The sequence below is a fragment of the Vicugna pacos genome, unplaced genomic scaffold (genome assembly GCF_048564905.1).
Source record: "Vicugna pacos unplaced genomic scaffold, VicPac4 scaffold_19, whole genome shotgun sequence".
NCBI lineage: Eukaryota > Metazoa > Chordata > Mammalia > Artiodactyla > Camelidae > Vicugna > Vicugna pacos.
This window is the reverse complement of record NW_027328740.1, coordinates 33,929,775-33,954,974: the sequence shown is the minus strand read 5'-3', so window position 1 is coordinate 33,954,974 and position 25,200 is coordinate 33,929,775. Positions and strand designations below refer to the sequence as shown.

The window sequence follows — 25,200 nt, the reverse complement described above, 5'->3', positions numbered from 1 at the left end:
GTACTCTTAAATACACCGTACACACCAAAGCTGAAGGAAACAGACTTTCGGATTCATTTCCTATCAGAAACAGCCCCTGCAGTGCACTGGCCTATAGAACACTGCTCACCTTAAAACAATGCTCAAATGGAGAAAAAGCTACCCAGGTCAGGATGAGAAGAAGACTACATCTGAGCTAGACAGCTGACCCAAGACACCGGACCAGGACTGTATGCCAATTACTTTGATAATTTCTCCTACCTTTGATTATGAACTACTCCAATTGTTAAGTTCATGGTAAATTACCTATGTCTAGTACTTCTATGTTACCTTGGTGGGTTTCCCTACTCCATGGCTCTAACTAGATAGCCCTCAGAAATGTTATTCTAAAAAGGTAATTATATTTCTGTTTAGGCAACTGTGGAACATACAAGTTGGGCGATCTCACCTGGCCAATTAATACCTGCTCTGGCCCTGACCATAAATAAGAAATTTCTCATAAGGTCACTCAAACTCAATCGGAAACACAAGCAAAATTTTAACCCAAATATGTAACTCCTCGACTATTAAATTCTTACTCGTGCCTTTATTAATGTTACTAGCTTTATTACTTATATCCTGTCTATTTTATAAAATTGTTGTCTGTTACATTTCCCAATGTGTAACTAGGTCTACAAGATTGATGATGGCTAAACATCTTGAAGAATTAGATAAAATTTATAACCCTGTATAAAATAATTGTAATAGTGTGATTCTAGGTATAGAAATGAGCAACGAAGGGCAAACATTTTTTGGATCATAATAAACTAGTAAGACAGGCGATCCTGAGAACTTTTAGTATCAACAGATCCTGATAAAAAACCTAACACCTTGAATGGCAGCTCAGAAATTTCTTCAGCTGAACTAGGTATGAGCCATCCTAGCACCGTGGGACAAAATTGGTCATGAAATGTCTCTCAAAATATTGGTCGAATTTAGGACCAAGTCGGAGCACTGTGAATGAAAATACTACAATGTGAATGAAAATAATGCAACCATGTCAGTAAACAAAGAATACTGAAACCAAGACATCAGCGGCTATTGCCACCCCCAGCGAGTACATGCCTGCAGCCCAGCCTCACAGCCACTCACAGTGGTGCCCTCTGAGCGGACTCAGAATAAGAAACGACAGGAAACTGGCCCTAGGTAGCTAGGTGCTTGTCAAAGAAATGAATTCAATGACCAAAATGTTTCCTTATTCCCATACATAGAAAAGCACTTAATTCTTGAACTTGAGATACCTGGATTTCTTTAGATAACAAGAAAACTTTTATTGTCCCAATTACCTGGTGTTTGTTGTAAAGCTCCTATATAACCAGCTCCTTCCCTACCTCTTGGGAGAAGTCCCTCAGAGTGATCTGAGAGGCTTTCATCTCGGCTCGGGTCCTCCCTCCAAATAAAACATAACTCTTCACTTTTAGGCTGGGCGTTTATTTAAAGCAAGTCCTAGAAGAGACACAACTCATCAATTCTGTAATGGAACACACTGAATCAGGAACCAAAAGCGTGTTCTAGCCCAGAAAAACTACGGGTTCCCCTTTCTTCCTGTCATTATACAATCCCACCAGAACTCATTACTTTACTGTCTGCTCAGACCAAACTTAGAGAAGAGTCAACTCAACAGAGTGCCTTGCTCTGAAGAACCGCCTGCAGAAGTAAGATGGTCTGCCTGCCCTCCTGCATGCTCTGCTGACCTCTACTGTCCTCCTTGGAGACCAGGCCAACAGAGCTGTTCCCAACAGCTGCAAAGTCCCACACATTAAATAAAACATTTATTTTATACCATATGTAACTTATATACCCATCTCTGAAAACAGCTTTGACAGAAGCCCAAATCTTCAACTTTAATCTGCAAAGTCACATCCGGTCTCCAAGGGAAAACAGGTTTTAAGACGATGCTAAGGCCTCCCAAGTCCTCTCCACTACTGTCAACCAAACTGCCTGCAGGTCTGCAACTGCAGGAGGCTACATGTCTGCTTTTAAAGCAACCCCTTCCTGTCCTCATGTACTACAATGTCCCTCTATGCCCTCCCATCTCAGGGTAAGAGCAGCCGCTGCAGAAACTTGCAGGGCAACACTGACAGAACGGGACAAAGAGGATCAGAGCTAAACTAAGCCTTCTGATGACACGAGCTTGTCACATTGTCTCTTTACAGATCAAGATATATGTAGAAAGAGGTTCAGTGATATTGCTCAAAGTCACACAGCTAATAAGTGGCAAAGTCTATATCTCTGCTCCTCCCTCCGGCAGGACGCACCAGCTGGGACACCCACAGAATTCTCTTGTGCCTGCCTGACCAGTCCTTTCTTGTCACTCATAACCCACCACAGTGTCGGACCCTAGCCTGACTTTTCAGCATCTTTTTCCTCCAGTCTCTCAGTAACAAGGCTGCTCGGGCCACTGTATGACTTCCGACTCCCCAAAACCTCTGTGTTCAGGCTGGTCTTGCCTATGCTTCTGGCCCCCTGCTCAGAGGGCCTTCCTCCCCTGCAGGAGGACGTTTCCACTCTCCGCAGGAACACCCACACAGGGGAGCACTCCTCTCACCCTCAGCACGGCAAGTGTCCCAGGCCACATCCAAATCTGCCCCATTAGGACTGCGGGTGCCCAGGTCTGCTAGTCAGACCAGCAGACTCAGAGCCAGGGATTATGCCTGGGTCACCCTGCAAACCTACTGCCCGCCTCACAGCCCCCAGCCAGCAGGTCACCTGGAAGTCACAGCAAGTGCCCCACCTAATCCAGAAGTCCCTTCATTTGCCAGCAACGCTGATGACTGGCTTCCAAACTTTGGTCAGTTTCACACAAAACAGCAGCTTCCACTGTGAAGCAGGGGGTTTTCACTTCTGCGCCCCATCCTTACTGGAAACGTCAAGGGATTCCAAAAGGCCTCTTCTCAACCCTTTTCTGATGACACCCTCCCACCCACAATACTCATATGCTCAAGAGAATTGGGTCCACGTGATTTTGTTTCCCTTATGCTAAGTGGCTCAAAACACTGCGGGATTCTTTCAATTTGAGTGTAATTGTACTGTTTCCCGGCTTTAATCAGTTTTTTTTTCCTCTCTTCAGTATCCCTAGCAGTTGCCACTTCTTACTCCCTTCAGCAGCCTCCCTCCCAACATCTAGTCTAGGAAATCAGCTGTGATGAGGGCCCCGGGTGCAGTCACAGAAGATGCAACTAAGGCACAAAGAGGCTACATAATTTGCTCAAGAACATCAGCCTCAAACCCCAACATTGTGTGCCCCGTCCCTCTTTTTAACTCTTATGCTAAACAAGCTTTTGTAGATTATGCTAATAAACAGATGTGGTATCAAAATACATACAAGGACACAGATCAACTCTAAGATGTTGATTAACTCCACTATTTTGTTTCTATTTGTTTTATTTCTATTAAAAACATTAAGAACCTCTGCCCTCAATATAACAAAATGTTACTGGGTTTTAAAAACAGAATACTGAGGTGTTAAGTGTGTCATTACTCATACTTATTTGTATGTTCACAAGACAAAAGGATTTGAAAGTCTCTCTCCCCCCCTACTCACTACTGGCTCTCACCTGAGCTCTCAGAACACACATCTAACAGTCTTTCACTTTACCCACAGCTGAACTCATCAGTTTTCCCCCAGAACTCCCTCTGCATGTTTCCCTCCTAAGAGAACAGCAGGACCATCTCATTAATCCACCCAGAAACCTGGGCCTTACTGCATCCTACCTTCACAGACAGCATTCATCCTTTCCTTTTTACCATCTAAATATGCCTTCAAACTTTTCAATTTTACACACTGACCCTCACACAGCTCAAGTAGAAGCCACCAACACTGACCACCTGGACTCACAAGTCTCACAAGTGGCCCCAAAGACACTCTCCCCTACTTGAGACAAATTGGACTGTGTCAGTCCCATGCTTATAGGACTCTTTTCAAACCCACTGTTCTTAGAATAATCTCCCAGTTCTTCACCTGATGAATGTCTTTGCCATGAAACTCTCAGCTCAGGGAGGGCAGGACCCGCCCTCTCCACTCGGCCCCACCCTATGGCAGAACTTCAGCTTGGGAGGACCTGCTGAGAAACACCAGCCTGTATCTAAACCTGGTCTTGTGTTCTTAGCAAACTGCTTCACTTATCCATACAAATCCAAGGTAGATTAGAAAGATTTTAGATGTTGAGCTAGACTATTGATTTGGGGATTTTGCACTAGCAACCTGCAATTACATGTTCTAATCATACTGTCTTCTAAAAACCACACCCAAATTTAAATACTAATTGTGGAATGTCTTTGAAGTAAAAGGGACTGTACTTTTACAGACTTTATGTTTTATAACATGAACATCCTGCACAGGGTCACAAATGGAACTGCCTCACAAGTGACAGAAGCCAGATGAGAGGCATATATCAACAGGTCACAAAGATGGTAAGAGCAAAGTTGATTGTACAACACCCAAAAAAATTCCTCAAAGAACTGAAAACTCTGAATTTTCAAAGAAAATGTTATCATATAAAGAAATAAAATAAATAATCCTCTTCATCAGGGTTTCAAGATCTGACTCCAGAATTTTTAGCAGACCATACTGAATCCTAGCACAGAAAAAACAGATGGAATAATGGTGAGTAAGTTTCAGAAAAACTTCAGTAATTCCTGCACTTGTAAGTGGGCACACACTCACCTGCTGAAGGTGAATATAGATCGCATTCTGGAGAAATTTGGAAGCTTCCAGACTCCGCTTCTGGATGGCAAGGACACGGACAGCTTCGAAGGATCTTTCTAACTGAGTCATCGGCATTCTAACACTGCAGGGGTAAAAGGAGGCCCTCAGTCAAGAGTAGAGATGTTCGTGTCTCACAGGCTATGCCTCAGGGACTCAGTGCCCTGCAGCAGCCCTGCCCCAGGCAAGGACCCACAGAGTGGCCCACCCAAGCAGGAGGGGCACTGTGCTTGAGAAAGCCCATCCCCGATGGGGGCAAGAGGAGCTGATGGGGTTGTGTGAACCTATAAATGCTCACAGAAATACACCTGCATATATTCAAGTGATACAATTAACAGTAGCAGGCTATTTAACAAAATTTCAATTGTCAGTGGAAATTTTACCATTCCTTTCCGCTTTTCCCCTGCACTCTGAGACAGGCTTAGGCTCTCTCACACCTGCAGCTCTGATGCAATAGTTGTGAAGTCATTTTAGTTTGCTGCAAGTGTCCTTGCTCCCCGTGTCACTGTGAATGTCCTCCCTAACACAGTCAGATGTCTTCCTGGATCTCTCTCTGAGTTCCTTGCTCCTGTTCCTCAGATCCAAAGATAAAGGGCAAGTGAAGACACATGACCAGAAAAGGCACTGTGCACTTGACCAAAGTCCTCTGTGACCCCCTAGGTTAGTGCTGCCCACCCCTTAATTTCGATTCTCAAGGTTCTGACCAGGGTGACGTTCAGACACGAGAGAGTCCTGGGTAATTAAAGGCTGCGTGTCTTGGGCGCGGGGACAGGTGCAGGAGATGGTTCTGGAACCGGGCCCCTCCACACCCCTGCTTCTCTCTCTCCGGAGGCCCTGCTGCCAAGCCCCCAGGCTCCATGATCTTCTCTCCTTCTCTTCTACTCTACTCCAAGCCCTTTTTCTCTTCCTTTATTCCCTAATTATCCCCAGCTGGAATAATTTTTCAATCACAGTACCTGAAAAATTTTCCCGCACCTGAAAAAGAGGTCTCCAGAGGTCAATGCCCATATGCTGGTTCCTGAAGACAGCCCCTGTTTAGGGGGACCCTCACCAACACTCACAGGGCATCAAGCATGTTGAAGGGCCGACCACTCCCAATAAGAGTTTGCTGTGACCCCAAGGCATGCACAGCATTCCTGATCACAAAAATGTATTTGGACCACTTATCCGTTATTAAGAAGCAAAAATAAAAAAAAATTGCCCATATTTATTAATAAAATTATTTATCAGATGGAAAAAAATTGTAATAGAAAAGAACAAGTTTGACTCCATATTAGATGTGTTCCTTTGGCTTTTAACCTGTGCCCTGTTTTCTAGGCTCAGACTTGCTAGCTCTGCACCTTTTATAAAAGAAAGTTGCCTTTAGACTGAAATATCCAGGACAGACTATTCTCCGGGCTTTGATCTTTAAGGATGTTAGTTCTTCTGCACTTATGTAGAGATGGCACGTTGCAAAATAGAGAATAAACTTTGATTTCTTTTGGAGGTTTTACAGAGGCACCATGATTTGACCTACATGGACGGCTGCGAGAACAAAGGATTCCAAAGAAAAACAATTCATACAGCAAAAAGTTTGCAACAACCAACCACACCCCCACGCCTTTTTAGTATAAAAGGAGACTGAATTCTGACTTGGGGAAGAGGGTTCTCCAGGATATCAGTATGCCATCCTCTGAGTCTGCCAGCTTTTCAAATAAAGTCACTTTTCTTTGCTCCAACACTTCATCTCCTGATTTATTGGCCTGTTATGCAGCAAGCGGAACGAGTTTGGACTTGGTAATAAAATGACTGCATTGGTGGCAGTATGTCTCCACTGTTTCCTCATTTCCAGTATGTCACAACCTATCAATTTTATATGCTGTTTAACAACACAACCAAAAAACCTATCATAGGGAACTGATTCTACAGAAATAAAGTTATTTCTGCTCCTTCAAAACACTTTTTCTTTTCTATTTTATTTTGTTTTGCTTATTGAAAACAAAATAAAAGTGAAATCCTTTAATTTCACGTATTTTTGTTACAGCTATATATTTTAAATACTACAGAAAGATTTAAATTGCATTAAAAAATGTTCATATATTATTATAAAGATATATACACAATCAATGCAGATTAGGAAAGGAATGGATATTTACTAAAAATCCACTCCACATCCAGTCTTTTACAAGCATATCCTGGAATATAAGCTTTAGAATCCAGTGGTCACCCACCCCCTTTCTCAACGCCGAGTGCCTTAGTAATCAACAACCAAGGCACCATCATAGAACCACGCGATCAGTATTTTAGGTATAAATGAGGGAATTAGCTCATTCAATTCTAAAACAAAAACCTTAAAATAAATACTGAGCTTAGTTACAGACAAAGAAAATTGTACACACAAAAGTAGTTTCTTCCCCAAGTTCACTAAGCTAATAACTGGTAAAGGCAAGTTTTGAGCTCATCTGCCTGATTCTAAAAACTAAGGTGGAAATCACATTTGATTGTGGAGGGTCCAGCAGCACAGCCTATCACCCTATCTTTGTTCAGATCTAGTCTTAGACAGCCTGGGACAGGACCCCATTCCTATGGAACTCGAGGGCTAACGATAACACAAAGGATTTTATATCAAGTAGTTTCTTATATCTCATTTATATAAAGTGTCAGCAGGTCAGCAGAAAAAACTGGGAAATACGAGTGGGTCCAGAGCTTTTTCTGATAAGTAACTCTATTTATCAGGACAGAGTGACCTTCCCATGAGAGGCCACATGGACCTAAAGTAAAGGCAGGTGAGCAATGAAAACTAGCAAGACCCTGGAAATCAAGCAAGAAGGATCCCTGCCATCCCCCAACAAGTTACCTCTTCACCCGCATGGACACGATGGCAGAAGATCCAGGTTCTTGTCCACGTTACACTATCATGGATTCACACCCATAAACAGTTATGACTCTCTGCTGTCTTAAGTCCTTCCCAACTCAAATATGATGACACCAATATCTCAGGAGAATGTCTATGTCTCCACTTCCTCTCTTCTATTAGGAGAATAATTCTATGGCCACAAAGCAGAAATCCAACTAAAAACACCATGCACGAAGCCAGGTGAAAGTCTGCGTAAGACACTTTGCTCTCACGGTCAGTGAATGAAAACTCAGAATAAGTGGTTCTTCCCCCTCAGTAAGTGGGAGGTAGCCTGATTGTGTGTGTGTGTGTGTGTGTGCGTGTGCACGCGTGTGTGTCTAAATCAAATACAATGAATTCTGGGATGTGTACAGTTTTTTTTATGTTACTGTTATTTCATGAGAATGAGACAACCTTAAAAGTAATTGGAATCTATTGTTCTGAGAGAGTCTCAGGTTCTTTCGGTGGAGGGGGGAAAGGGGTAAGGAAAGAAGAAAAGAATTAAATGAAGCAAAGGAGTAAGAATACTGCTAGTGAAAGTCAAGACATTTATTTTGTTCCTACTTATATCACACACAAATTAGGGACTGGCTTTCCTCCGATGACTTGTCGAGCACTGAGTTGCAGAAGAAGAGGCAATAGCCCATTTCTCACTGAACTTGTGACAGTACGTGGCATCTTATAGACACAAATCATTTACCCAGATCAAACACTCTAGCAGCAGGCCATAATTATCCTATTTTGAGAGACAAGAAAACAGGGGTTGAAAGAGTGTATATAACTTGACAAAAGTCAGAGGACCAGTAAACAAGAGAGGATGAATTCAAACTCAGATCTGAATGCAGAGTCTGCTCTTCTCACTCCCAGGGCTGGAAAATCCTTAACACACAGGCTCCCCAGCTCCCCTGCAGTGTTCCTAACACCAAGCATTTGCCATGGCGATGGTCTCCAGTTCTCACAGACACAGTGCTCTGTGCAGCCAATAACCTCCATTGGACCCTGTTCATCTACCTGCCACGCCCACCAGGCTTCACCATAAAGGCAGGAAAGCTGGCTTTCAAGTACATACAAAGCCATCCCTGGTCTTAACTGGGCTCTTATGTGGCTTCTCAAGCCTAAAAGCAGCCATGAAACTGCTCACAATTTGCACATGAGCCACAATACCTCTCTCCTTCTGTCTCCCCACCTATACTACTTAGCTGTGACCATTTAGATAATCTTGGATACAAATTTTGAAAAACAGAAAAGAAAGGATTCTGCAACAAGTATTTAATACTTACAATTTTAAATGACAAGTTACAAAGTGAGTATTTACAAACCGAATCTGCCTTCCTAGGTGTCAGTTTTTACAGCTTAAAAAATATAATAGCAAAAAGCTCTCACTTAGAAAATTAACTAAAACATAAACAATTATCAGGAATAAACTAAAAAATAATGCCCATGTTCTACATGGAGAAACTACAGGACTGTACTTAGGGGTAAAGTAAGAGATGTGAATGTAGAGACATCAGCATATTGCATGGAGGAAAGCAGTTTTGTAAAGATCAAATTTCTTCTAAAGATAATTCAAAACTTTTTAAAAAATCCTATGAAAACACTTTTCTGTTTTTTTTTTAACTTGAACAAAGTATTTTAGAATTCTTCAGGAATAATTAAGTCATAATACTAGCCAAGAAAATTTGGGATGGAAGAAAAGAATCGAAAAAAAATTGCACTGTCAGATATTAAATAAATTTTTACATTTTGTAAGATATGGCGCTGGAGTAAGAAAGTAAGGTTGACAGAAATAAACCATGAGCTCAAAAATAGACTCTAGTGTACATAAGTATTTTGTACACGTGGGATTTCAAATCAAAGAGCAAAGTATGAATTCAATAATTCTCCTGGGGCAGAGAATCACCTGGAAAGAACAAATTCTATTCCAGTCATAATGACCACAAGAAAAATTATAGAAAGTGATGTGAATATTAGAAAGTACTAATAACAACGAATACAACTCTTTGCTCACATTAATTCAACTTCCTTTCACTGTAACAAGCACTATTATCATCTCCAAATTAGAGGTTACAAAACCTACAGAAGAGATTTGTACCGTTATAAGAAAGTATTTCTAAGAATAATACCAAAAATAAAACCCAAAAAGAAGACATTTACTAACTTAAGTATACTTTGGGCCACAACAAAAGTAAACCTACTGAACAAAATGAAAGGCAAGAAATGACAAGTAAAAGCTTTGTGATACATGTTGATAAAGTCAAGGGGTTACTGTTCATAACATACAAAGAGCTGTCACAAAGCAGCAAGAAGCTCCCTCACTTAAATGTGTGCAAAGGACATAAGGGATCATTCACTTTTTAAAAGTCAGATGGCTAATAAGTGAAAAACGCTGAATACCTCACTGGTCATCAAATGCAAACTAAAACAATCAAAAAGCACTTTTGCTCATCATATTGGCAAATATTTTTAAAAGATATTCTAGCTAGTGTCCATCTGTGAGAGAACAAACTGTGAGCGACGTGTTTGTAGGACGACATGTCAATGCATATGTAAACTCTGAAAAACGTGTGTACACACAGACTCAACTCCACTTCTAGGAATCGTTTAATTTAGAAAAATTTAGTTCAAAAAGATGTAGTCATCAGGATATTTTCACAGCACTGTTTACAATGGTGGGAAGAAAACATGAACTGAAATCATATCCAGCGATATAGAATTGGTTACATAAGTTATTCTACATCTTTTCATTCCCCACTGGAGAAGGAATTTCTAGAGTCACTTGAAAAGAGCCTGTGATGAATGTAAATGTCACATCCAGGGACTAAATTTCCAGAAGCCTTAACTAGAGGAATACTCATATGAGATCACAGGAATATTTGCAGAAGAAGCATGCCAGTCAAACATCTTTTTGACAGTGGAAAATGGAGAAAATTTAAGTGTCCACCATCAAGAAAATTATGCAGTAAATCACAGCGAGCTGTGGTGTCTCAGGGGGCCGGAGTTTCAGCGTGGTCCTGGGTCTTGTCCACAGCAATCTCCCACCAAATGTGTCCTTGCACAGGAGACCACACCTGCACATCAGGGGACCCCTCCACTCTATCTGAAAGGACCGGGTGAGTCTGGATTGGGAGGATGTCTATGATATACACCTGAGTGAATAAAGCGAGCTGCAGAAAACATATAGTATGACCTTATTTTTCAATAAAGCATATATGCACACACATATACATGGATTTCTCAGATTCATGTATGTATCTATGTATGTATGTGTATATATATATATATATATATATATATATATATATATGTCATAGGCATAAATTTCATGAAATATATATACCACATAGTCAACAGCTTTTACCCTCAGGAAATAAGGGGAAGTAATATAGGGGTCTATCGGTACCACCACAGTTCTCTTTTTGGTATTTCAGTAAAGTATACTTGGAATTTAAAGGTTAATTTAAGTCCGAAGTAAAATGGACGATGTCTCCATAAGACAGAATGCTATACTGGTCATTAAAAATCATGCCAGGGGAGTTAGAATATTGTAGAAAAACACATAAAAAGCCAAATGGAAAATGGAAGTCTCCACACAGTAAAGAGGCCCAGCGTGTTCGCTGGTTTTTATGAGATAATTGATACACACTGACGAAAAGAACAGAAAATAGATGTTAAAGTGTTAATTATTATCTCTGAATTGTGGGACCAGGATAGTCCATTTTGTCCCTTTTCTCAGACTTATTATATTAAATACACTATTTTTCATCTAAAAAAACATTTTAAGAAGTGTAGTACCACTCATTGGAGAGAATACACGAGTACATACAGAAACAAGTAACTAGGAGACACCGCAGCAACGTCACGCAATGTAGAAAGGGCGATCCTGATAAACACAGCGCAGTTACATAACGACCCACAAACTGAGATCACCTGCTGTAACAGGACGCGGCCCCCTTCTATTTGTCAGTTGTGTCTTCAGGGCTGAGGCAGTTCTGAGCACGGCCAGTGTCAGTGCTGGTGTCTGGATGGATGCCACTGGAGGTGAGGGCACCTGCAAGCCGAGAGGAAGAACAGAAATCATCTTCTGCTTTTTCTGTCTTGTTTCTTTGTTACTTTAAAAGAGAGGCATAAATAAGATAAACTGTGAATCTTCCCTAATGAAATTTCAGTAATGAAACTGTTCTTAAAATCTTTACAGCTTATATTTTGCCTATAACTGTCTTTTCAACAAAGAATCATATTTATTAAATGTTAATTAACTCAGTTAATTAACTTCCTGTTGAAACCTTCTATTAAAGAATATGAAATGCATATGTAAAAGCACCACGCCTGTAGTGACTACCTTAGATGTCTTGACGGCAGTGCAGTCAGCCCCCACCATCCCGTGGCACTGAGCTCCTAATGCTGTTAAGAGAGCACGCTGCTGCCTCAGATGGAGAGAAACTGTGAAAGCATTCTCTGAAATCTACAGCACTGACAAAACATAACTGACAAATCCCAGGCTCCTTGGAGGCTGTCATTTTCTTTTTCTGTCCAAACACAGTCAATGAGCAGAACCGCCCCATTCCCGAGCCATGGGACTCACGTAGGAAGGAGTTTGGGAGAAATTTCCAGGTATAGAATGTAACCAACTATATGTAGAACTCTGACAAATAAAAGATGAAATACTCTGATTCTGGAAGACAATCAAAATATTCTCCTAAGCCTTAGTAGCTGGAAAGGTTGGGCTTCTCCTTAGCCACTTATTTATTTCACAGCCAGCGAGCATCTCCCACAAACCCTGTTTCCCTGTGTCTGCTGGGAGCCTCGTGCACACTCTTGATGTCCATCTTATAAGGCACAGGGCAGAGGCGTGTGTCTCACGCCTGCAACCCTCACACAGGCTTGCCTCCTAACCTCACTGTCTGAACTTGGCCCCATTTTCTCACCTGTTTATTTGGCATCTGTTCTTCTTTAAGCTGCCTGAAGTGCTACTTGGAACAAGTCAGAAGAATGAGTGGGTAGAGAAATGGACAGATGGACAGGTGAGAGATGGGCAGACAGACAGAGAGACTTCAAGAAAAGGGGAACAAAGAAAATTTCCTATATAAAATCCTCTTCTAGTCAGGTAAGAAAACCACCACAGAGAAGTGTGAAGAGGCAAGTAGCTTAGGGCTGTTTCCAGGATTCCATGTAAAGTCACACCAAGAGATGAGAGGGTAGAACTATAAATAATAAAAGAAAAAAGCACGCATTCTTGGAAAATATTATCTACAATATGTACTTTCTAAAGAATAGATTCAAATCAGATGAGCGCTATAACACAATCATTGGGTATTTACAGAAGTGAGAATCCCATCTCCAAACCAGAAAGCATCCCTTTGGAACACTGAGAGTCTACACGGTGTGGTCATAAAGCCATCTCCGCAAATCCATTCTATCCTGCTCTTAGGAGAAATGAGCAGCTGTGCTGGGGCTCCCCACGCACGTCATTTACACCCTTGAGCACATTTACGGGGGAGGGATGCCTTGGGAGCCCCATCCCTGCAGGACAGAAAACAAGTCCAGGAGAGGCTAAGCTGACCTACCAGTTCTCCATCTCACAGGACTGGTCACTCCAGAGCAGGACTTGAACTCGGACCCACATTTGTAATCAAGTTACTACCGTGCTTTGTGTGCTTTTTGTGTGTATAATCCATTTGTTTCTGACATGAAAGGATATTTAATAAATATTCGGTTGTCTTGTCTATCTCATTAGCTCACAATTAATCTTTATATTGTTGAATTGTGCTCTTTTCCCCTGGAGAAAGCAACGGAAAGAGCAGGGGTCAGAATGAGGTGGGGCTCCATTCTTTATTTGGTACCTCATCTCATCCAAGTCCCCAATGAGAGAGAAGGGGCAAATGTTCTCTTCAACTTTTAAAGAGAGGGCTCCACTGATGGTGACTTACTCTACTCCAAAACCAAGACTGGGGGTAGGGCACATGCAGCAACAAGAGCACTATCACATGTAGGAAGGCGAAAACAGCTCACGGGAGGGCTCAGGGGGTCAGCCTGATTTAATTTCAATCGATAAAAGAATAACACACTCTAAAAATACTAGCATGCAATCGATTTGCTCTTTCTTGTCATCTAGAAAGTTTTCGCAGTCCCCATTTAACATTATCATGAACCAGTGAAAGGATGAGTTTACAGACAGGGAAAATCAATGCCACAGGCAGGCTGAAAACCAGGCTGGAGGAAAGGAAGAGAAACGGCATAGTTAAAAAGAGGGGAAAGGCTGGGAAAATGACATCATCACAAGGACTCTCAAGCATCATCCAACAATCATATAATCATTCATTCAAGAGAGAATTACCGACGTCTCATTTCATGCAAGATTTTACAGAGGGCAAAGCAAGAGCGCAGCGTCCATGGTGGCAGCAAGTGGCGGGGCTCAAATACACTTCTGATCCCGGTACCTTGCACACTTGTCCTCAGTATAAAGGCAAAGAAAAAAAGTAAAATAATACTCTGTAAACTCTATGCATTGTTGAAACAAAATTAAAGAAGACCTAAATACCAGGACAGACACTCCACACACATTCCTCTATCAAAAGAAAGTGCTCTTGGAATGGCAGTGCTCCCAAGAGCGATCCGTATATTCAACGTGGTCTCCATCACAATCCCAGCGGGCTCCTCTGCAGAAACTGACTAGTTGCTGCTACAATTCATATGGGAATTCGAGGGTCTCAGTAACCAAAACGTACTTGAAAAAGAAGAACAACGTGAGAGGACTTGTAATTCTCAATTTCAAACCCTACAGCTGTACCTCCAGATGATATTAGAGGCCATTTTTAAGTTATTACTGTGTTTATCCTTATTTTCTAAATTGTGTACAATGAATATACCTGAAAGAATAAGAAAAATATAAAGTAAGGTATCTTTTAAATCATGCACACCGATTCATTCAATGGGAAAAAATTACTTTAACTATAAAGAGATAAATAAATATCTAGTGAAAAGGGACTACTTTAAAACAAGTGTGCATTTACAATTTTCATAAATTGAAAACCGAATAGCAGAAATACATCAAGTTTCTAGGGAGACCGGTGAAACATAGTAACAGTTATTTTCAAAAATTCTAATTGAACAATGAAAACTCAAAGGGAAAATCGTGATTGACAGCCCACAGCAAACACATGGAGAGCAAAGGCCTAGATATCACAGTTCCTTTAAATCTGCTACTAACTCAATAGGAGAGGAAATTCCTCACTGAGGGGACAGTGGAATCCCATGCATAAGACAGGATACACAGTACAAACTGCAGTAGTATCGGGAGTGCATATCTTAGAAGAATTCTAAAGTTACAACATTGCTGAAAAACTATAAAAACAGACAGACAGATTAAAACACACAGTCATATATATTATATAGAAACATATGAAGTCTGCTCCCATGTTGCATAGAAATACAAACATATATGTTCATGTATGGGCATTGATTACTTTATCCCAGGTAGAATATTTCAACTAAAACAAATAATCAATAATACACACCTCTTGTCAAATCTAGTTGATAAGTTACTCTGCTATATAACCATAATGTGTCTAAGATAGACCTAAAATTAGTGGAAAAGATCTTTGTATGGTTTCTTGAACTCTTTTCAAAATTCCAAGTTTAATTTTTAAATATATCTGAGCAGTATTTCTATATGATCTTTTCCCTCGTGAAATGAACAACACAGTCTGTTGTCAAAATTCTGTCCTTACAATGATTCACGAGCACCATATCCTCACAAAACTGCTGGACAGCAAGGCATTATCCAGACACTGTGACAAAACAAATGAAATACAAGGAAGACAGTGACCCTATTCTGGAGGGCTTATAATCTGTGTCAACACCGGGGTTTTTATTTGATTGGTTTGATTGTTAGAAAAATAAAATCACTCAGGTACATTCTTCTTTGAGCATTCTGTAAGTCATGGCTCTGTTTTTAGTGAGTGTGATGAGCAGGAAAGGCTTGAGCATGAATTGATTAGGTCAACTAGCATCAATCATCACTCGAGAGTGAGTAACAAAGAAGTAAACTGATAGAAATGTTTCCGCCTACATGAGACCTAAAATAAACCTACACTGATCTCTGCAAGGAAAATGAAGGGATGAGGTCCCCAATGAGAAAACAAACTAACAAGAAATCAAAAAGGGAAAGACTTTTTCATTAACGAATCCAGGAACGAGTGGAGCATGTTGGTGAACATCACAGATGCTGGGGACAAACATGAGGGTCTGAACTCCCACAGCACTGGGTAGCTGTGACACTGATATGTCAGTGAAATTTTCTGCATCTCAGTCTCCTATCCATAGACTGGGGCAACAATAGCACCCGTCTCCTTGAATGGTCCTAAGAATTAAGTTATTTTATATATAAACGTTTAAATAAAATACCTCAGATTTTAACTATTACCCCAAAGCACAAGGAACAAAGAAAAGAGTGATAAATTGGAATTCATCAAAATGTAAAACTTTGCTTCAAAGGATACCATCCAGAAAGTGAAAAAACAACAGACAGGAGAACATTTTTTCAAATCATTTATCTGATTAGGAATTTGTATCTTCAAATAAAAAAAACCTCCTACAAATCCACAATAAAAAGAGAACTCAATTAAAAAGTGAATAAAGGATCTGAAAAGACGGAGAAGATGGAGGAGTAGAAGGACGCTCGTAAGTCACCCTCTCCCATAAATACACCAAGACCCACATCTACAGACCCACTCAGCCAACATGAGCACCTGCGAAACTCCGACAGAACATCGCCGTCTTCAAAAGATAAAGATGCCAAAAATCTGGTAGGAGAAAAGGAAAAAAGAAAGAACAAAAGGCAAAGCACCGCGGGAGGGTTCCCGCGGGATGGGAGCGGCAAAGGAGGACTGACGCTCGCTCGCTGGTCTCCCCTCTCCAACTAAGAGGCCAGCGGGGAGGAGGGGGAACCTCCGGGGCTCGCATCTGTACAGAGCAGCCCTTGTCTGAGAGAACTATGTTAAACGGGCACAGAGCGTACCCCCGAAGCCCAGCCTGAGACGTGGGCCGGCAGCGGCGGGCAGGGCCATGTTGCACAAGCCGGGCGGAGTACGGGGGCGGCTGCACGGAGGCAGCCCCAGGGGACTGCAAGTGGCTGAGCGCCGTGGCTGTGGGTGTACAGGGCAGAACAACCTGGGCCCAGCATAAAACAGCAAGGTTGATGTGCTCTTGGGGGGAAGGTTGCATAACCCCATCTCTGAAAACCCACGGAAACTTTTTGGGGGAAGAGAGGTGGGGCTCAGGCAGAGCCGCCATATCGTCCGGTGCTGAGCATCCAGGCGGGGGCGGGGGCGAAACCTGCATCCGCACCGAAGGGCTTAGCAGCCTCAAGGGCCAGACTGAGACGGGCCTACATCCCGGGGCAGATAGGATCCTTCCATCCTGGTCCCTCAGAGAACTTGCTTCACAAAGACAAAGAAGGAGCTGGGTTTTGGCCCTCAGCAGGGACAAGGCTGTCCCTCGGTCTTCCCGGAGCACAAGTGCGGAGCGCCGATCAGGGCGGAGAGCGCAGCTGCACAGAGCAGCTGAGCTACCGGTGGCGCAGGTAGAGGGAGAGCGGCCCCCCGCCTGTCGGGCAGGAACACAGCCCCTGACCGAGGTGCTGGGAGGGGGCACGACCGGCCCTCCTGCCTGGCCAGTCTGCAACATCTGACTGCGCCATCCGGAGGGGCAGTGACCCGCCCGCCCGCTGACAGCAGAGGAGAGCTGCACCTGACCCCGTGTTAGGAGGAGGTGCGGTCTGCTTGCCGACAGGTGCTGGGAGCAGCACAGAAGAGGGCGCCAACGGAGGGCCTATGAAAACAAGCTGAGCTTCCAAAACAGGACGAAGACAGAAGGACTTCACATTAAAAGCACACAGACTCCAGGAGAACACCGACAACCCCCCCTTTTTTTTAAAATCTGTTTTTACCTGTTCTATTTTCTATTACTCTCATAATTTTTACTTCTTAATTCATTTCTATTTCTCTTGGGTTTTGATGTCCTGTTATTGATTAGACACAGGTTTCAAATACATCTATTCATCTCCCCCCCTTATATTTTAAAGATTTTAAAAGGACGTCTCAACCCGATTAATTCTCTGCTTCAACTCGCGCATCTATTATTCATTATACACTGTTTCAAACCCTCTTTCTCCCTTCTTATAAAATTCGTTCTCCCTCTCTTATTTTTTCCTTTTCTTTCCTAAGTTCTATTCCTAAATGGGCATTAGATAGATAAAATACTTAAGATCCAAATTAGACAACTGATACTCCATAAACCACAGTGCCACAGAGGTATGAGCAAGATGAGGAAGCAGAGAAACCTTTCCCAATTAAAAGAACAAGAGAAATCCCCTGAAAGAAAGATCAATGAAATAGATATCGATAGACTACTGGATCAAGATTTCAAAAAAGGAGTGAGCAAATTGCTGAAGGAATTAAAAGAGATAGTGCTTAGAGATATAAAATATGTCAAAAATGAAATTGAAGCTATAAAGAAGAGCCAAGTAGAATGGGTAAACTCATTGACAGAGATGAGGAATGACCTAATAGCTGTGCAAAGCCGAGTAGATAATGCAGAGGAACGAATTAGTGATCTAGAAGACAGGGCAATAGAAAGCAACCATTCAGAAGAACTACAAGATAAGCAAATAAAAAAATAATGAAAATAGCATAAGGGACTTATGGGATAATATAAAGTGTACCAATCTTCGCATACTAGGGTTCCCAGAAGGGGAAGAAGGATCAAAGGGGATTGAAAAGGTTTTTGAAGAAATCATGACTGAAAACTTCCCAAACTTAAAGAAGGAATCAGATATCCAAGTACAGGAAGCTCAGAGGGTCCCAAACAGGAAGAACCCAAATATACCCACACCAAGACATATCATAATCAAGATGGCCATAGTCAAGGATAAAGAAATGATTCTAAAGGCAGCAAGAGAAAAGCAAAGATTAAGTTACAAGGCAACCCCCATAAGGCTCTCAGCTGATTTCTGCACACAAATACTACAGGCCAGAAGGGAGTGGCAAGATATATTCAAAGCCCTGAATGAAAAAAAGATGCAACCTAGGATACTTTATCCAGCAAGGCTATCCTTTAGGATAGAAGGAAAAATAAAGAGTTTCACAGACAAAAATAAGCTGCAGGAGTTTACCAACACTAAACCCATGCTAAAAGAAATACTGAAAGGGCTATTCTAAATAGAAAAGAAGCAGAATGCTACAGAAATGAGAAACTCACAACTGGAAAGGTGATAATTCATGAATTACAAATAAAGTAAACACGAAATTATAAAAGAAGACATGCAAATCACTGAGAGTGGGAGAGGGAGGCAGGGAAATATAGAATATTTTTTCTTTCTTTTTTAAATGTTTTAACGATAGGATGGGTTTGAGATCATGTTACTATCAGTTTAATACAAACAGTTATAGTAATGGGTTAATAGATTAAAAAAAGGATGACCACAAGCCAAAAATTTACAAGGGAGTCACAAAAATTAACTAAAATCAATGATAATACAAAGGAAAATTATGAAACCACAAAAGGAAGAAGAAAGGAACAAAGAGGATATACCAATTCAACTGCAAAGATAAGTTTAAAATGGCAATAAACACACATCTATAATTAATTACTGTAAATGTTAATGGACTAAATGCTCCAGTCAAAAGACATAGAGTGGCAGACTGGATAATAAAGCAAGAACCTTCAATATGCTGCATAAAAGAGACCCACTTTAGGGAGAAGGAAACATATAGATTGAGAGCGAAAGGATGGAAAAGGATATTCCATGCACATGGAAAAGCCAAAATAGAAGGTATTTCAATACTGATTTCAGACAAAACAGACTTTAAAACAAAGGCCATAAAGAAAGATAAAGAAGGACATTTTATATTGATTAAAGGAGTGATACAAGATGAAGATATTACTCTCGTTAATATATATTCACCCAATATAGGAACACCTAAGTACATACAAGAATTACTAACAGAGATAAAGGGGGATATTGATGGGGATACAATCATAGTTGGAGATTTTAACACTGCATTAACATCACTAGACAGATCTTCCAGACAGAAAATAAACAAGGCAACAGAGAAATTAAATACTACAATAGAAAAACTAGATTTGGCGGATATTTTCAGAGCATTACACCCCCAAAATAGGATATAAATTCTTTTCAAGCGCACATGGAACATTTTCCAGGATCGACCATGTACTTGGGCACAAAAGAAACCTGAACAATTTTAAGAAGATAGAAGTTATCTCAAGCATCTTTACTGACCACAATGCCATCAAACTAGAAATCAACAACGGTGAAACAAAGGAGAAAAAAAGGAAAGCATGGAGATTGAACAATATGTTATTGAAAAAAACAATGGATCAATGAGGAAATCAAAGCTGAAATTAAGAAATACCTTGAAACAAATGATAATGAAAGCACAACCACTAAAAACCTATGGGACACAGCAAAGGTAGTGATAAGATGGAAGTTTATAGCGATACAGGCCTTCCTCAAAAAAGAAGAACAATCTCAAATAAAGAAGTTAACCCACCAACTGAATCAATTAGAAAAAGAAGAACAAAAAGCCCAAAAAGCAGCAGAAGGAAGGAAATAATTAAGATGAGAGAGGAATTAAATACAATAGAGATTAACAAGACCATAGAAAAAATCAACCAAACCAAAAGCTGGTTTTTTGAAAAAGTAAATAAAATCGACAAACCTCTGGCCAAACTCACAAAGAAGAAAAAAGAGAGAGCACAAATTAGCAAAATAAGAAAGGAAAATGCAGAAATTACAACAAACAAAATAGAAATACAGAATATCATACGAGAATATTATGAAAAACTACATGGAAACAAACTGGATAACCTAGAGGAGGTGGACAAGTTTCTGGAAATCTACTGTCCAACAAAACTGAATCAAGAAGAAACTGAACAGTTGAACAATCCGATCACTAGAAAGAAATAGTTATAGCAATTAAAAACCTCACTACAAATAAAAGTCCAGGACCGGATGGCTTCACTGGGGAATTCTACCAAACATACAAAGAAGAACTCATACCAGTCTTTCTCAAACTCTTCCAGACAATTGAAAAGGAGGGAATACTCCCAAACTCATTCTATGAAGCCACCATCACCCTGATACCAAAACCAGGCAAAGGCACTACAAAAAAAGGGAATTATAGGCCAATATCACTGATGAACATAGACGCCAAAATCCTCACCAAAACTTTAGCAAATAGAACCCAACAACACATAAAAAATATTATACATCATGACCAAGTGGGGTTCATCCCAAGGACACAAGGCTGGTTGAACATACGGAAATCAATCAATGTAATACATCATATCAACAAGAGAAAGGACAGAAAACACATGATCATCTCAATCGATGCAGAAAAAGAATTTGATATAATTCAACATCCATTTATAATAAAAACTCTCGCCAAAGTGGGTATAGAGGGAACATATCTCAACATAATAAAAGCTATATATGACAAACCTACAGCCAGCATAGTACTCAGCGGTGAAAAACACAAAAACTTCCCACTAAAATCTGGGACAAGACAAGGATGCCCACTATCACCACTCCAATTCAACATAGTCCTGGAAGTCCTAGCCACAGCAGTCAGGCAAGAGAAAAAATAAAAGGGATCCAAATTGGAAAAGAAGAGGTAAAACTGTCATTAAATGCTGATGACATGTTACTATATATAGAAAACCCTAAAAGGTACACCAAAAAGCTTCCAGAGCTGATTGAAGAATTCAGCAAAGTAGCTGATTACAAAATTAACGTTCAAAAATCAGTTGCATTTCTTTACACTAACGATAAATCAACAGAAAAAGAAAGTAAAGAAACAATCCCCTTTAAAATAGCACCCAAAGTAATAAAATATCTGGGAATAAATCTAACCAAGGAGGTGAAATATTATACACAGAAAACTATAAACCATTGATGAAGGAAATCAAAGAAGACTTTAAAAAATGGAAAGATATTTCATGCTCTTGGATTGAAAGAATCAATATTTTTAAAATGGTCACACTGCCCAAGGCAATCTACAGATTTAATGCAATCCCTATCCAAATACCCAGGACATATTTCACAGAACTAGAACAAATCATAATAAAAATTATGGAACCATCAAAGACCTAGAATTGCCAAAGCATTACTGAAGAGAAAGAAAGAGGCTGGAGGAATAACTCTCCCAGGCTTCAGAAATACTATACAGCTATAGTCATCAAGACAGCATGGTATTGGTACCAAAACAGACATATAGACCAATAGAACAGAATAGAAAGCCCAGAAATGAACCCACTTACTTTTGGTCAACTCATCTTCAACAAAGGAGGCAAGAATATACAATGGAATAAAGACAGTCTCTTCAGGAAATGGTGTTGGGAAAACTGGACAGCAGCATGTAAAACAATGAAGCTAGAACACTCCCTTACACCATATACAAAAATCAACACAAAATGGATTAAAAACTTAAACATAAGACAAGATACAATAAACCTCCTAGAGGAAAACATAGGCAAAACATTATCTGACATACATTTCAAAAATTTTCTCCTAGAAGAAATAAAAGCAAGAATAAACAAATGGGACCTAATGAAACTTACAAGCTTCTGCAGAGCAAAGGAAACCAGAAGTAAAACAAGAAGAATACCTACGGAATGGGAGAAAATTTTTGCAAGTGAAACCGACAAAGGCTTGATCTCCAGAATATATAAGCAGCTCATACGACTCAATAAGAAAAATTAAACAACCCAATCCAAAAATGAGCAGAAGACCTAAACAAGCAATTCTCCAAGGAAGACATAGAAATGATCAAAAAGCACATGAAAAAATGTTCAATATCACTAATTATCAGAGAAATGCAAATCAAAACTGCAATGAGGTATCACCTCACACCAGTCAGAATGGCCGTCATTCAAAAATCCAAAAATGACAAATGCTGGAGAGGCTGTGGAGAAAGGGAAATCCTCCTACACTGCTGGTGGGAATGCAGTTTGGTGCAGCCACTATGGAAAACAGTGTGGAGATTCCTCAAAAGACTAGGAATAGACTTATCATATGAACCAGGAATCCCACTCCTGGGCTTGTATCCACAAGGAAATCTCCTTCAGGATGACACCTGCACCCCAATATTCATAGCAGCACTATTCATAATAGCCAAAACATGGAAACAGCCTAAATGTCCATCAACAGGTGACTGGATAAAGAAGATGTGGTATATTTATACAATGGATTTCTTTTCATCCATAAAAACCGACAACATAATGCCATTTGCAGCAACATGGATGCTCCTGAAGAACGTCATTCTAAGTGAAGTAAGCCAGAAAGAGAAATAAAAATACCATATGAGATCGCTCATATGTGGAATCTAAAAAACAAAAACAAAAACAAACAAAAACAAAGCATAAATACAGGACAGAAATAGACTCACAAAAAGAGAATACAGACTTGTGGTTACCAGGGTGGTGGAGGGTGGGAAGGGATGGACTGGGATTTTAAAATTGTAGAATGGATAAACAAGATTACACTGTATAGCACAGGGAAATATACACAAAATATTATGATAAATCACAGAGAAAAAAAGTGACAATGATTGTGTATATGTCCATGAATGACTGAAAAATTGTGCTGAACACTGGAATTAGACACAACATTGTAAAATGTTTATAAATCAATAAAAAATTTTAAAAAGGTAAAATGAATCTTATATAACATAGTGAACAATAAGGACATCATGAAAAAGAAAACAGATCAATTTTTTTTAAGAACTATACAGAACTTATGGAAACAAAATACAGATATCATTTGGTATATAAAATTCAATGTATGAGTTAAGTAACATTTTAATCTTCAATATCTAGGGTGTTCATTAAAATTCAACAGTAATCTCTAATGTAATTGTTTAAAAGAGAATGAAAATACAGAAGTCAAAATGAAGAATGCAAAATAGGCCGGTCACTATTCTAAGTTCTTCATATATTTTATCACTAAATGCTCACAGTCTTTGAGGTGTATAGTATCACTTTTTGTATATGAAGAAATTGAGTTTCAAAGTGATTAAATATCCTGGTTACATGGTTAGCAAGTGAGGGAATCAATCCCAGATAGGCAGTGTCTAGACGCCTTGCCCTTAACCATGACTGCAAGATATATAACAGGCAGGAGAAAAGCAGAGCAAAGCAAATAGAAATCACAAAACAAGATGCCAGAAATAAGACATTATCACTAATCACAATGTATTTAGATGAAACAAATAATGAGTTAAAAAATTTACAGATTTCATTTACCTGAGACAAAGCATAATTGAAACTTAAAACTGGTTGAAAGCTTAGAAAAATAACAGAAAGAGGTCAAAAGTTAGAGCCAGAAAAAGAGACACCTGAGAAATACTAATCAATGGAAAGGTAATCACTCAAGCCTCCCTCAGGTTCATAGGTACCTGAAACCCACCTTGGCCTGACACTTACCAGCTCTGTGCCTGAGTGAAACACTCAGTCCCCCGGAATCTTCGTTCACTCCTCTGTGAATGTAAGGAATCATCCCTCCCTGCATGTGGCCAATTTGTATTGATGCTGTGCCACGAGTACTGGCCAAGACACCTGAGGACCGTCAGTGAACAAATAAGGATCCTTGTCCCTGTAGGAGTGAGGAAGAGCAGAATATAAACTACAGTCGTGACAGTCATGTGAAATATATGGTATTCTAGAAGGTGATAGAAATAATATGATCAGGGAGAGGCAGTTTCTGGGGCAGAGACAAGGGGAAGGCAGTTTCCAATTTAAAATGAGATGGCCAGAGCTGGCCTTACTGAAGACCTTCAGAAGGGGGTGCTAGTTGCTGAGCTACCTCTAACATAGCACCGCACACTGGGTGACGGGAACCACAGAGGCTCACTGTCTCACAGCCCTGGGGGCGGGGAGTCTGCAGGCAGGGTGTCAGCAGGGCTGGTTCCTCCTGAGGGCTGGGAGGGAGAGGCTGGTCCAGGCCTCTCTCCTTGGCTTGGAGACGACCGTCTTCTCTCCACATTTCATCACGTCATCTCCCATGTACACGTGTCTGTGCCCACATTGCCCCTTTTTATCAGGACACAAGTCATACTGGATTAGGGCCCACCCTAATGACCTCTTCTTAACCAATTACATCTGCAACAACCCTATTACCAAATGGTGTCATGTTCTGTAGTCCTGGGGGTTCAGCATATGACTTTGACAGAGACTGGCCAGGGCAACAGGCCTGTGGGTGCATGTCTGATGTCCCCAAGAGCCAGCAGGGAGGCCAGTGTGGCTGGAGTGGAGTGAGCCATGGAGAAAACCGGAGATGAGCTCAGCTTGCGGAGGGGGAGGAAAGCTGTAAGGTCACCATAAGGACTCTAGCTTCTTCACTGAGTGAAATGAGAAGCCATTGCAGGATTTTGAGCAGAGAAGATCACACCCAGGGTCTCAATCACGCCTGATTTAGGTGATGAGGATGAAAATATTTAGGCTTTTGAGCTGATAATAGTTAGACTACATGTTGGACTTTGAATTGATGTTGTAGTAAATGAGACTCTGGAGGGTGTTGGGATGAGGT

The 25,200-nt window shown here is 40.6% G+C and overlaps 1 protein-coding gene across 5 annotated transcripts in view; it reads right to left on the bottom strand.

The window, feature by feature from the left end:
- Positions 1–25,200, bottom strand: part of LOC140692920 (trafficking protein particle complex subunit 9-like) — a 99,750-nt gene that overhangs the window by 72,129 nt on the left and 2,421 nt on the right. For 2 of the 5 annotated variants that reach the window (XR_012068536.1, XR_012068538.1), the window contains exon 1: positions 4,685–4,788. The gene's annotated coding sequence lies outside the window, so the exon portion shown is untranslated. Of the gene's footprint in view, positions 1–4,684; positions 4,789–10,488; positions 10,763–11,525; positions 11,647–24,098; positions 24,268–25,200 lie in introns of those variants that run through there. The other 3 variants (XR_012068533.1, XR_012068534.1, XR_012068540.1) reach the window with 3 other exon arrangements.